The sequence below is a fragment of the Ambystoma mexicanum genome, chromosome 6q, assembly GCF_040938575.1.
Source record: "Ambystoma mexicanum isolate Mex_15411 chromosome 6q, UKY_AmexF1_1, whole genome shotgun sequence".
Classification (NCBI taxonomy): Eukaryota; Metazoa; Chordata; class Amphibia; order Caudata; family Ambystomatidae; genus Ambystoma; species Ambystoma mexicanum.
The window spans coordinates 1,352,662,753-1,352,675,977 of NC_090937.1; the positions used below are offsets into that span (position 1 = coordinate 1,352,662,753).

The window sequence follows — 13,225 nt, forward strand, 5'->3', positions numbered from 1 at the left end:
AATATCCTGGGCATGACAGGGACTTTTTACTCACAGTGGTTTCAACATGAACAGATGGAATTGGCATCAAAGCAACTTTTTGTATAAAGGGTGAACAAAAATTCATTTTGAAGGGGATTTTGGCTTGCGAGCAAAGCAACACTGCTTTTTCACTTGATTCCATTGATAGGTTTCAGAACACACTGGCATACACAGTCAGCAAAGCCCATTTTTCCACATGTGTTAAAAATGCTAGCATTTTTTCTTTAAATTCGGTTTTGCAGCTCCCTCAGCTACCCGCACTGTCTCTGCAGCTGTAGTCATTTCCTTGAATGCAGGAGTTTTATGTAAAGCATAGATACATTTATACTTGACCTGGCTCAGAGAGTTAAAGTCTCTTGAACTGCTGTGCCGTGATACATTTGGAAAGAAATAAACTCGTGTTCCAGTGCGAGTAAAAGTAAAGTTGCTTATGGATTTCTCTCAGAGCTGGTTTTACTGGGCCTTTCACTCAGGAATTATGCCTGGTTTTGGTGAAGCATAGTGAAATATCCTGGGCATGACAGGGCCTTTCTACTCACAGTGGTTTCAACATGAACAGATGGAATTGGCATCAAAGCATCATTTTTAAAGGGTGAAAAATGTTTCATTTTGAAGGGGATTTTTGCTTCTGCTGCAAAGCAACACTGCTTTTTCACTCGATTCCATTGATGGGTTTCAGAACACACTGGTACACTTTTTCAGGGTGTCCCTTTGTTCCATTTGGCCTGAAGTGTGCTATGCAGGATGGTGCAGCCGTTTTTTTTGTTGCTGCCAAAACGCAGTTTGGAGGTCCTGGTGCGCAAAGGAGACAGCGCAGCCAGTTTGCTGTTTCTTGCACAAATGCAGCTTAGTGGTGTGGGACAAGGTCGTTGAGTGTGTCAATATATCCCACAGGTTGCTGGTAGCCCGCCGGTTCTACCAGCAGCCTATCGACAGCCTCGGCTTACTGTTTCTGAAACCCAGTGTCACAGTAATACCGGGATATTACGGACAGTGGAGGAATGGTAAGGTTCCCATTCCTGTGGAGTCCATTAGGACTTCACAGGAATGGGAACACTGAAGTGCCGGCACCGTTAGTAACGGTGCCGGCGCTTCAGTGAAAAATCTGCTGGTATGGACTTGAACTACTGGCAGGTCAGCCCTGCCTGTGGTTCACTGCCCCTACCGGCAGACTTGTGAGTTGCCAGTCCGGAAAAGGTGCTATTGGTTATCCACCCCCCCTTTTTTTAACAAACAACATCTTCCTGCCATAGAAATCATATCTTGGCAATCATTCTTGCGATAATACAGTACGATCCCGCAGCAGGGTAACATTTGCTGATTACTACAATAATGTGAGAATGCTCAAAAATTAAAAAGTCTTCCTCGTCCTCACTGGCAACCACCATATGTTGCCCTCCTCTTGTCTAGGGCCCCTTCTTCCCTTCCTTCTGTATTTTCTCCTTGACTCACCGCCATGGACTCCTTTAACTTTCTGGTTCGTGTGCTGCATTTTTTCCCAATCACATCTTACTGTGTTATCACGCTAATATTGCAAGATTGCCATGGGACACCCCGGTAAAACGTTCTCCACCAAATGGGTTGCCTAGCCCGCCCCAAACTCCCTCACTGCACACTTGCTTCTCTTATCCGCTCTCCACCGATATTAATAAGCCCCCTACCCTTCTCCAAATAGCATTTTGAGCACTTTCCATTCTCGGCTTCCTTCAGTATTCATGCAGGAATTACTTGCATGAAACAAATAAAAAATAGCATTTCATGTCTAAAAAGCTCTCACCCTCTCTTCTGCAAAGCACCTTGGGAAATACGTAAATGTTTTGGAGCAGGGGGTACCCCTTCTACCATCAAATACTTAAAATGTAATCGACTGATTTAGTCCTAACAAGTCACACATCTTGTGTGACTGCGCCTTGTTCCCAACTTATTCTTATTTAGTGAAAATCCGTCCAGCATTTTTTGTTCTACGGGTGTTCAATTGAAGAGCTTTTTCTCTATGGGAAAATGAAAAGGACTGGCCCAAAAAGGCATTTCAATGAGAAAGGAAACAGCATCAAAGGGCCACCAGACCGTAAGTACTTTAAGAATTACAGTAGTGGTCCAATATAGTTCGCATGTCACCTGTAGAAACAGGGAGGCACATGGTAACCACTAGGTGGTACTCTAACCCTCTTCCTTTCTGTAATAAAGAGTGAATTGCATCAAATGGATTACACTGAAATCTATAATAAACCACTAAAACCTTCTAAGATTACAGTTGTTTTCCTTATAAAGGTTGAATTGGGACACGCATATAATGTAGGACACGCATACAATGTGTGACCGGTAAGGACAAGGCATAAACCTGAATTGCAGAGCAAAATGTAGGGAGAGGGGTTTGAAAGCAAGTTACACAGAATATTGAAAGCAAATCAATATATGTTTAATAAAGCAAAGACTTACCCCTCTGTTTTGTTTTATTTCACTCATCGTCTTGCTTTCTCTGTTCAACTAAATGTCTGCAAGGTAAGCAGGACAGAGTTGGGCAAGCGTTCTTTACTGCCAAGGGAATGGTATTTACTGTTGAAAAGAAAGCCTTGGGGTTCATTCGGATTTGCAGCTCAACATGTATAATGCTACATTCTCACATGCTGCCACCACGTGTCGATCTCTGCATGTTTGATCACAGAAGGTGACCACATTCGCAATTTGGGGTTTTAAGCAGCCAACCCAACCAGCTCTACAAATTACAGATTGTAGACCTACAAATTGCCAAATAAAGGGTTACTATCCTAACACAGTGACCACTCATAGCCCTTGGCCTGCTCTTAGGGATTTACAGTTGCCCATGGGGCAGAATGCATGTTTTGCCTACCGGTTCAACATTCAAATCTGCATTAGACAAAATATTTTCAAGGTTTAATTGAAATACATTTATGATTTGTAGACTTGAATGCCAATGATAAGTTTTCAAACCGAGTTGCAGAACACGTGTGGTGGGAGTTAAATCAAATTATACAAATTAATTAAGAGTCAATATATCTTTTCGTTTTACAGCACTCATTGTCCTGTGTTCTCTGTGCGACTGAGAACCTGCAAGATAAGCAGAAAAGAGTTGGAGTGGGCGAGTAGAGTTTTTGGTTTAAAATCTGCCGGGCCCTATCAGGGATTAAGTAATCATGTTTTTGTTCAATTACCTTAGCAAGTCTGTTTGAAGGGGTTTGCAAAGGTTCTCCCATAGAAAACAATGTGGTCCAATCCCATAGGTTTGTTGCGGTTACATGCAAAATCCAAGACTTTCTCCTTTTACCTGCACAGGTGTAGCAGAAGAGAAAACCAGCCAGAGGGGACACCCGAGAAGACTCACAAGAAGAGTTCTAGCCATGATTCGAGAACCAGCAGATTAGGATGAGCTGGTTGAAGATGGAGCACAGGCACATGAGAACAAAAGAACAATACCAGGATCGCAGGACCTGGGGACAAGTTCATATGTTGTTGGTTGCAGATAATTTCGCCAGGAACAGCATATGGAAGGAGGGTTTTGGTGCTGTGATTCGGTCTGGATAGGTATGGATAGGTCTGGATAGGAATGTTTGAGAGTTATGAGTATAGCATCTCAAGATCACAACCCAGAAAGAATACAGATATGCAAAGTACAACAAAATGACACCTGGAGAAAAGGCCCAGCATAGAGAAGACTCAGAAGCTATGGATGTGGTGCAGGGGCACACAATGATAATGCTAATGATAAAACAAAGTCATAGGGCAGCCCAATGCAGGGGGCCTATAGCCTGCCAAGATGAAATGGTCCTAGGATAGAGACAACAGTCGAAGGTGACCAAGGATGTCCCATAAATGAAGCTGAGATGGAGCAGCAACAAGCCACATGCCACACCAGTGATACTCCCCATCTGTAAGCATTTGCCTGAGAGAAATTTGCAGTGAGGCAGTTCTGTGGGTAAGGAATAGATCCCCCAAATTAGCAACCAGCTCAGCTAACAAGGAGGACCTCAGCAAGCAAAGGAAGTACTGTGGATGGCACTGCACCATCAGGAATGGAGCAGGATGCAAGGAAAAGCCGCCGAATTACAGTCCTCAGCCACGACCTGGTTACTTTATTTATGTAATGTTGGATATCCGACAAACATTGCATAAATAAATGCATTAACCAGGTCGTGGCTTCCGGGAGGGGTGGGGCTGGGGCTGTGCCAGGGCCTGCCTTCTCATCCTTGGTTAGCGAGGCTTCCAGAAAGGTTGGGAAGGTGAAAATCTGAGTGATACAGGCCTTCTGTGTGCGTCCAATTGTTTGAAGTTTCCTGCATGCTACATTTGGTTGATGGTTGTTGATTTTAGAAGTGATGCAGGATCCATTGACGCAGAAGCAAGAGATATGACTTTGCAGCCATTGGACTATGCGCAGAACCACGCCTAACACTTACGGGAGACAGCTGGGATGCTCAGAGGGAGCTGTAGAGGTGATGTGGACCAAGTCTGCGGTGCAGCCAGTTATTGCCCAGGACGACAATGGCAGATTTTAGGCTCTTATCAAGTTGGTTTAAAAAATTTTTTACAAAAAGACTTGAAAGCAATTAGAAAGATATGGCTAGTCTGGGAATAGGGGGTGAGGGGGTTGTAAAACGGAGTAAAGGTAAGGTTTTAATATATATATATAGAGCTTAATACCGAAGAGGTTTCTAAGCGGGACCGGGATTGGAACCTGTGTTGCTCTGCGTCATCTTGCTTCCAAGACAAGCTGTTGCCACTGAGTTATACTACCTGTTAATTGGTTGTTATTATGCTGGGAGGGGAGTGGGGGGAGACAGGTATACCTTGTCCAGGGGCAGGCATGTAGGAAACTGCAAGGTAAACCAAAGAAAGGCCAGAAAGAAAGGCAATAAGAGGAAGGGCAGGGAAAAGCAGAAAGGAGTTTTCAGGTGCAGCGGCTGCAGAGAAAAAATAGGGCTGAAGTTAAAAGTACATTGTTAATTGTTGACGATAAGGGGCGGGTGGGAAAGGGGTTGGTTTCACAGCATCACGGATCATGTCTAATACCAGGGCAAGAGGTAAAACTGCCTTTTATCAAATGTAGGATTGTGGCTGGAAAAGTTGTTACTGGGATGTGCAAGCAGACTCCTACCCAAAACCTTTCCGTCCCCTTATAGATAAAAGGAGCAAGGGCTTCTTCTGAAAGTCCAACTGCAAGGCAATAGGAAAGAGGAGAAACAGGAAGGACTTCACATCACATGAAAATACCCGAAATTCAATAATCATACAACAGGAAGTCTTGAGCTGTAGTGCTCCTTGGTGAAAGAAAAAGTAAAGTGTGCAAGTAGGTTGGTTGCACACAGAGTCCCTGGTCTTGTGGCAGAATTTATTTTGCTGCAGTCAAGGGGGCCAGCGCTGAGCAGCTCAGGGCCACATCATTCACTGGAGGGGTGAAGTGCGCAGGTCCCTAACCCCAAACTTGTGTACCCCATGATATCATGTGCCTGTGGTGTTCTTGAAGCCGCCCTGCCAGGGCCCTGTTTTCGCCTCCAGGCCCTCCAACCTTAAGAAGGTCCAGCCAGCTCCTGGGGGTCAGGGGCTGGCTGCCAGCTGCCTGCCGGCTGCCTACTGCCAGTCCTGTTTGAGCACTGATCGGGACTTGCCTTCACGACGTTTCCGTGTCCGGCTGGGAGGCACCCCGCCTGAGATGCTCTTGTTAAGCAGGGTGACCTGTCCACTCAGGAGGGCCATGGGCCTGTGTGGGGCCGACAGGCTAGTGGGCAGACTGCAACAGGCCTGCTCGAGCCATCCTGCTATCCGACTGGGCCTTCTGGCTGGCGGCCAGGCCCAAATTTATACAAATCTAGGGCCAAGCAAGGCCTGATGGGAGAAAGGAACTGTGCTACAATGTGCTCTTCTGCTGGGATCTGCCTGCCGGAGCTTCCCCCTGCACGCGGCAATGGCAGCTCTGCAGATGCTCAGAACTTCCAAGGAGGCTGGGTCTGGGCCTGCCTTCTCACCCTCGCTTAGCGGGATTCCAGAACAGGCCCAACCACTGCCCTCTTGCTTGCAACTCATACTTACCTGGCAGGGGAGAATCTGTGATCACAAAGGCAGATCTCCCAGGGTGAAGCTTACCTATTGCACATCGGATTTGCTGACCCCTGCTATGTCCCCAAATGCGGGATACTCGACTGCATTATTTCTGGTAGTGGGGGACTGCGTTTGCGCTTTCCCCTGATTTATTGCTGAAAGAAAAAAAAATGTAAAGCGTGCACTAGGCCAGCTAGGTTGGTTGCACATAGAGCCCCTGGTCTTGTGGCAGAGATTCTGAGTGCACTGTTAGTGACAGTGCTGTCTTACACTGTGGACACATTTATCATTAAAACATGTTGTGTTGTAAAATGTTCTTGTCTGCTGTTGGTGACATGGGATTTTCACTGATTGTAAACCTATGGCTTTTTGGTCACTTTTTCTGCTGTAAAATGCACCATTTCAACCCCTAATTTGAAAACAAAACCTCCCTAGATCTTTATAGCTCCTTCACTACGCTCGGTCGCCCCCACTATTTCAGAAAAATATTAACACATACACACTGAAAGAAATCACAAGCAAATAACCATTAATCACTGCCCCTGACACCAAAAGCTATCTTTGGGACTGCATGACTATCACTGCCTGTGATGCTATTGTGTCAAAGGTCACACAATATCGCTTTTTAATATACTGCTTTGGGTGAGGTTGTTGACTTTTGGCTCGTCAGCCCACTTTTCAGTCGTCGGCCCACTGGGTGACAAAAGGTTAATGCTTCGGCCCCACATTCAAAAAGGTTGGACAAGCCTGGACTAGGGCATGACATCTAAGCAGCAAACGTAACATTTTTTGATGATCCCCTACTCCTTGCAAAATCTACAGATTCTCATTGAGCGTTCTTTCCCCTCCAGCCCATTACTTCTTTAGTAGGGAAGAGGTTTAAATGCATGTGTAAGCATTGCCTACGCCAATATTGACCTGGACATTTTTGCAAATAATGTGGCAGGATGTCATAGGGTCTAACATCAAGCAGAAGTGCCGAATATAGGTGATAGCCACGCACCGCCTCAATTATATATAACCAGTCGCTCACCCACAATTTTTGTTTTGCTCTACCAGGCATTCTAAGCAACAAGTCAAGGCTCAAATCATAATGTCCTATGTATTCTTCGCACTTAGAAATCTACCAATTCATTAGCCCGGTTTCAGCACCACATGTAAGAACGGCGACTACTTTCTGTTATAATATCCAATTGCTGGAATTAGCAGAAAATAGCCATACTTCTTATTGATCTGCATCGTTTGCGCTGCTAATGGTATCAATGTTTTGTTTTATGTTTAAAAAGCTCAATTTGGCCTTTAGACTCAACTAATTACCATTGATTAATTTGTAGAAGTCTAAAAAAAATGGCACACACATTATATGGACTTGAGATCCTGGAGGTGAAAAACTGGAAATGGTTGGCTATCCGTTTTGAAGTTCCTGCCGTCATTCTCTTTCTTTGCAGTACGGATGCAGATTCAGTTGAGAGCCTGGGTCTCCATTATTAAATGGAAAAATCTGAATCTTTTTATTAAGGTATTTTCTGCCTCAGACAATACTTTACTTGATGAATTAAAATTGCTGAATTAAAAAGAATGGAGAATCGACCTAATGTTGATGTTTCTCAGCAATTTATGAGTTAATGTGAAGTCCTCTCATTGGATTTAAATCTTGACTATTCCCCAAAAATTAAGTTTTGGTAGCTAGATACCATAGTTGACCCAATGTTTTGTGATGAATCCCAAGATATCGACCCAGCTTCCCTAGGCGGAATCCCTTCCCATGAGGCCAGGTAGCTGAGGCCGCTCTCCTATAGTTCCTGCTGGGGGTGGTACTCAGCGTGTGGATCTTAGGTGGAAGGGTCCCCCTGTGGCTATAGGAACGATTGTCTGGGAAGAATGTGGTATAACACGAATATCCCAGACCCTTCCTCATCTTCCTACCCTATACAAGGAAGCATGATTCCACAATCTTCCAGGCCTATGTAAGGTAGAGCTACAACCCCCTTCCACAGTACTGAGACAAGGAAAAGTATGGGCTCTTGAAAGAATCCTGCAAATGTACAGAGATGAAGAAGATTCCAAGTAACACAGTTGAGAGGAATATCATCAGTACTGGGACAAAGAAGAGGTGCAGAGTAATCCAGAGTGCTGTGCGGAACAATCTCCAGCAGTCTAGTCAATATGGACAATCTGTTAGCAAGAGAAGGGAGAACAGAGGAACCGAGACGTGAGGAGAGAGACGAAAGCCGCCAAAAAGGGTTGAAGGAGATCCTTCACCCTGCTGGATGCAGACCACAGAGGTCTGCCCTAGATAAGGGGCTACACAGTGCACACCGGCAAAGCCAATTAGCAGCAAGACAGTGGGTCTGTGGCAGAGGAGGGCGAAGCAGAGAGCATAGGGCTGAATAGATCTACTCCTGGAGCTGGACAGAGCCCAAACTAAATCTTACTTAATGTAGTGGCTTTCCGCGGATAGCTGGTGGGAATGGAGAACAGATCTGGGAAACTCTTCAGAAGGGTACTCTGGAGTTCAAGGACGGGAGAAAATCCTGTGAGAGAAACTTTAAAGGAACGACTGCTTATGAAGTAGGGGTCTAAAACCCTAAGTATAACAAAGAGTATGAAAAAATAATTACACGTGGAACAAGGGTCTGGGAACCCCAAATACAGAGAAGCTATTTCAACCACTATGTGAACAATAGCAGGATAATGAACCAGGTCTGCTATACTAACTAAAGAAGCCATAATACTAACAATCATAGTACCTGGCAGGATAGTTAACCAGGTCCACCTTACAAATAGCAGATAAACTGGAAAACAACCAGGGGAAGGGAATCATTCCTCCTGGGGACACGAGAAGCTGCAAAGGATGCAGAGGTAAGGGAGTCATTTCTTCCGGCACTCTGTAAGGTCTGAGAAAGACCAGGGGGAGAGAGATATTCCCCCACCACTTGTTGAACTGTCTACAAAGTCTAAGAAAATACCTGTGAGTCACTTGTTGAGTTATCACAGTGAGTCCAAGAAGAAGAGCCAGAGGCGAGGGAGGCGTCCCTCTGGTATTGTGAATAGAATACATAATTTTAAGAGACTTTCCTTTATGTGCCTGCAACTGCTGGAGAAATCCTCCAAGAGATCTGTTAGAATTGTTTTTTTTAATGCAATCTGGAGAACACATCGCATCACCAAGAGGTGAACATACAGCGTCAGTCCAGAAGAAGGGAATCAGTCTTCTGAACTGAGAAGATACTCAATGTTTCTTTAGTTAGTTGAGAGTCTAAGTGAAAGAAATATTTTTTGACACAGGACGGTGGACTGTTTCTTTTAGACAGACATCATAACCAAGTCCTTAGTATTTAGTTGTGGTAGGAAAACCCCTCTTAGTGTAAGGGATAGTTAGGGTGTTCCTCTTTTAACCCAAATAAAAGTCTATAACCACAACAATGCCACCTGTGTGTCCTCACCTCCTTTCACACCCTTAAATATGGTGTCAGACGTGGGATCTAGCCTGGTTGTCATAAACTGAGGAAACCTAAAATGTTCCGCTTTCAGTGACTCAAAATCATGAAGGAATTTAGGTTTTATGGTGGCTAGGCAGCATTTTGGCATAATCCCTATTTGCAGTTTGTAAGCAAAACATTGGTTTGGAAATACTTGCTAAATGCTGGGATACAGAGGATAAAGCATGTTTTGACTAATGGTGTGCCTATTGATTTTGAAACCCTTGGGCTTGCTTTATCTGGGATCCATAGAACACACTAAATATGACAGGCCCAACTTGGGCAAATACCTCACAAAAGCCTAGTCCTGTGGGTCACTTTGATGGGCCTAATGAAACAGGGTAGTGTGACTGTCAGTGGCTATGCAGTACATGCTGAGGTGGAAATAGGCAGAGGGCCTTATCACTGTGATTTCCAATATACCATGGGAAAGTCTGGGATACTGTTTGTACAATAGAAAACTGACCTCTCTCTTCAACTTGTGCAGCAAAGGTCTTGTTTTTCTTACTGTATATGAGTGCAAATGTGCAATATGGAGCTACTGGATACTGATTTTGTGCTGTGGTTGAGGGAATACTGGAGGGGGATTGGGCCATTGTTACTGAGTTGTGATAGATTTTGGACAGATAGGCTGGACAGAGTGGGCATAGTGATAGTTATTTCCTTGACCAGAACTCCATGGTTAGCACTCATACGTTGGTGAAAAAGTGAGGCTGTATCCACACCTAAGGGGTGGCTTTTGTGGCTGCACAGTAAACATTCAGTGGGTAAAAAGGACATATTTAAGCTCTAGAAATCTACGAACAAGCCATTGATTGAGGATTGATGCTGATTTTAAGGGCCCAATTGAAAGAAGCCTTTTATAATGGCAAAACCCCATTGGAAAACACTCTGTAAATTAAAACCTACAAGTGCTGTTGCTGTCTGACTATGAGAAAGTCATGATATGATAGGTTATTTATATCGTGATTAGTACCCAGAGGTTTCTAAGCGCGGACCAGGGGTTCAAACCTGTGTTGCTCCGTGTCGTCTTGCTTCCAAGGAGAGCACATTGCCGCTGAGCTATCCTCCCAAGACATGTTTAAAAGATGTGATAAGGGGGATGTGTAGCAAGCACCCTGGGCTACAAAATAGGCAAGTTGGATGGTTATCTTCTTAACACACTGTGGTATATTTTGATGGTGCCTTTGCTCTATTATAACGAGCTTGTTGATGCGTAGGCTTTTATATTAATTATTTGATTTAACATATAAATTGTTAACAAAAGATTTACTTGATTACTTCAACTCCTTGCCCATGCTAGTGGTGAGCTGCAACGCATCCAGAATGCAGCTGTATCACTTGGCCATGAGCTTGGACAAAGGAGGGGATTCCACATCAGCCTGGGCTGCCTGTCCTTGACTTTCAGTTAAAGAAAGGATTATCCGCAAACCTCCTTTCTAATTCTAGTGGGGATGCTGACTTTGCTGCAGTGGCGAGTCCAGACTCTTTTATTGGGGCACTGACTTATGAAGGGGTGGCATGAGGTACGCCTGCAAACACACACAATGATCATAGTTTGGGATAATGTGGTGGCACCTGGTGGGAGGGGGGGGGTTGATCAAAATCCAGAGCTAGCACGTGCCACCCCAGGCCACTCCCTGGACACGCCACTGCTTTTCTGACATCTCTGCTGACGATCATTCTAATGGTTGTCTTTGATGTTATCACAGCAGCCAGTCTTCAATTGCATTGCAGCAAAGTCGTTACAAGACTTTCTGAAAGAAGCGATGATTGAAGATGTTTTCATGTACAGGTTTGCACGTGGCGGATGCAATGTAGGTTTACCCTAAGCAGAGCCGAGAATTGTTTAGCTAAAGAGCCGTCTTTTGTTTCTAAACAATATTTTCGCATTCACTGCCCTGTTGCAGAACAAAAGCAAACACGTGCTTTTTTAATATTTCAGCCAAACTCCCTGCACATCTTGCAAATCAATCCCAGACCTTATATGAAAGTTTGTAGCTTAGTGGCTCCAGTGCGAGAGTTCATAATTTGCAATAATACTTTTGCATGTTCACAGGGTCATTTTTTGTGGTTTCATGCAGAGGGCAACATGATAAAGCTAAATGTTCCTCGCTGTGGTTACTTGTTAGTTGCGGTGAGTGATTTTCCATTCCCACATTTCAGAAGCGTGTTTCTTGTTATAAATGCATAACCCTGCGAGGTTATGTCCCACATCACCAATAGCGGTCTACATGTTCCAATACGTTCATGGTTTTTTTTAAAACAGTGCAGTTTTCAGCTTTTGTGCTGATTAATGCAACCATTGTGTTGACATATAAGTACAAAGCACATATTAAAATGTAAAAATGTTCATGAGCCTCACTGCATAAATTTTGCACCAGTGCAAGTAGAGTTAGCATTGGGGCAAACATTGCCCTGGTTAAACATTAAAACACATTTGCTCAATGCCTTTTTGCACCATCGCAAATCACTAACACACAGGGCAAACATTGCTAATATACACTGCCAAAATATAAGCTGTTTTACAAAAACATTGCACCAGTGCAAGTTCAGCTAGCACTAAGGAAAATAGTAGCCTAGTGCAAAAAAAATATTCTTTCAATGCGTTTTTGCACTGGAGCAAGGCTTGTCCTAGTCCTATTCCTTTGTCTAAATACCAACATGTCTACGTGCCTTGATATTTTCGTAGAGAATACATTTTCATGATCTGAAACTTTCATCTGCATCAAAAGAATCTACTGGAAAAAGGCCTAAAGCCTTTCAAACTTTTTAGTTGCTTTTATAGTCCAAAAATGAGCATTTAATAGCATCAAACAATGTTTCAGTCTTTGTTTAATGGCGAAATCACATGGCATTCTCCATTAGTTTTTCCGATCTCATAGACCGTGCAGCGTTTTACAGTGTGATGCTCTGCTTATTTTCACGGCATTGCGGGACAATTAGCTCTGTGGATTTATTTGATCCTTGGCCCTGAAAGATTATTTAAACCACCTTCTGGCTAGCGGAAAATGGAAATTGGTCTTAAAATAAATTCTCTTGTTTACTGTATGTTCATTAATCAGGAAACTAATTAGTACCAGTTGGACCGCAGGCACCATGTGTTGACAGTTAACATGCATTCTTTTGACCAACCTCCATATTTTTGTGATAAACGATGTTTTGTTTTGGAAAATGATGGTGCATTTAATTATCATAGATATGGCACTTTTCGAGGCTGTAATAACTCAGATCCGGCCACACAAGATATATATTTTGAGGAAGAGGCATGAGTTAAGTGTTCTAAAATCGAGGTTAAGCTAAGTGTGCCTCAGGACACGCTTCTCGTCTTCATTGGACATTGGTCCGGGATACTCATGTAGTTCTGCAGCACAGCAAATGCAATGTAATGTTAAGTGGTCTCATATAGCGTCCTACTGCCAATACGGTTAGCCTCGCTTCACATGGCTTTTTAAGAAAGGAGGGCAGGGTGTGCTAGTTAGATAGCAGGGAGGCAAATGAAGAGATATTTGGTGTTGAATCTGATAGATGCAGGTGGGAAGCACCCATCACTGGTGTGTCGATATGAAAATCTCTCTATTACTTTGGGTTGTTACCGACCGGGCAGGTTAGCCATAAGGGCAGCACCGGATTGTAAAGTACAAAAACTAACGGCATCGAGGGGTGTC

General features: G+C 43.9%; 1 non-coding gene across 1 annotated transcript; it reads left to right on the top strand.

Annotated features, from left to right (window-relative positions):
- The first annotated feature begins 6,058 nt into the window (after window positions 1-6,058).
- On the top strand, window positions 6,059-6,222 carry LOC138517220 (U1 spliceosomal RNA). Its single transcript, XR_011282432.1, has one exon. It is a non-coding gene; the product is annotated as a U1 spliceosomal RNA (small nuclear RNA).
- The last annotated feature ends 7,003 nt before the right edge of the window (window positions 6,223-13,225 follow it).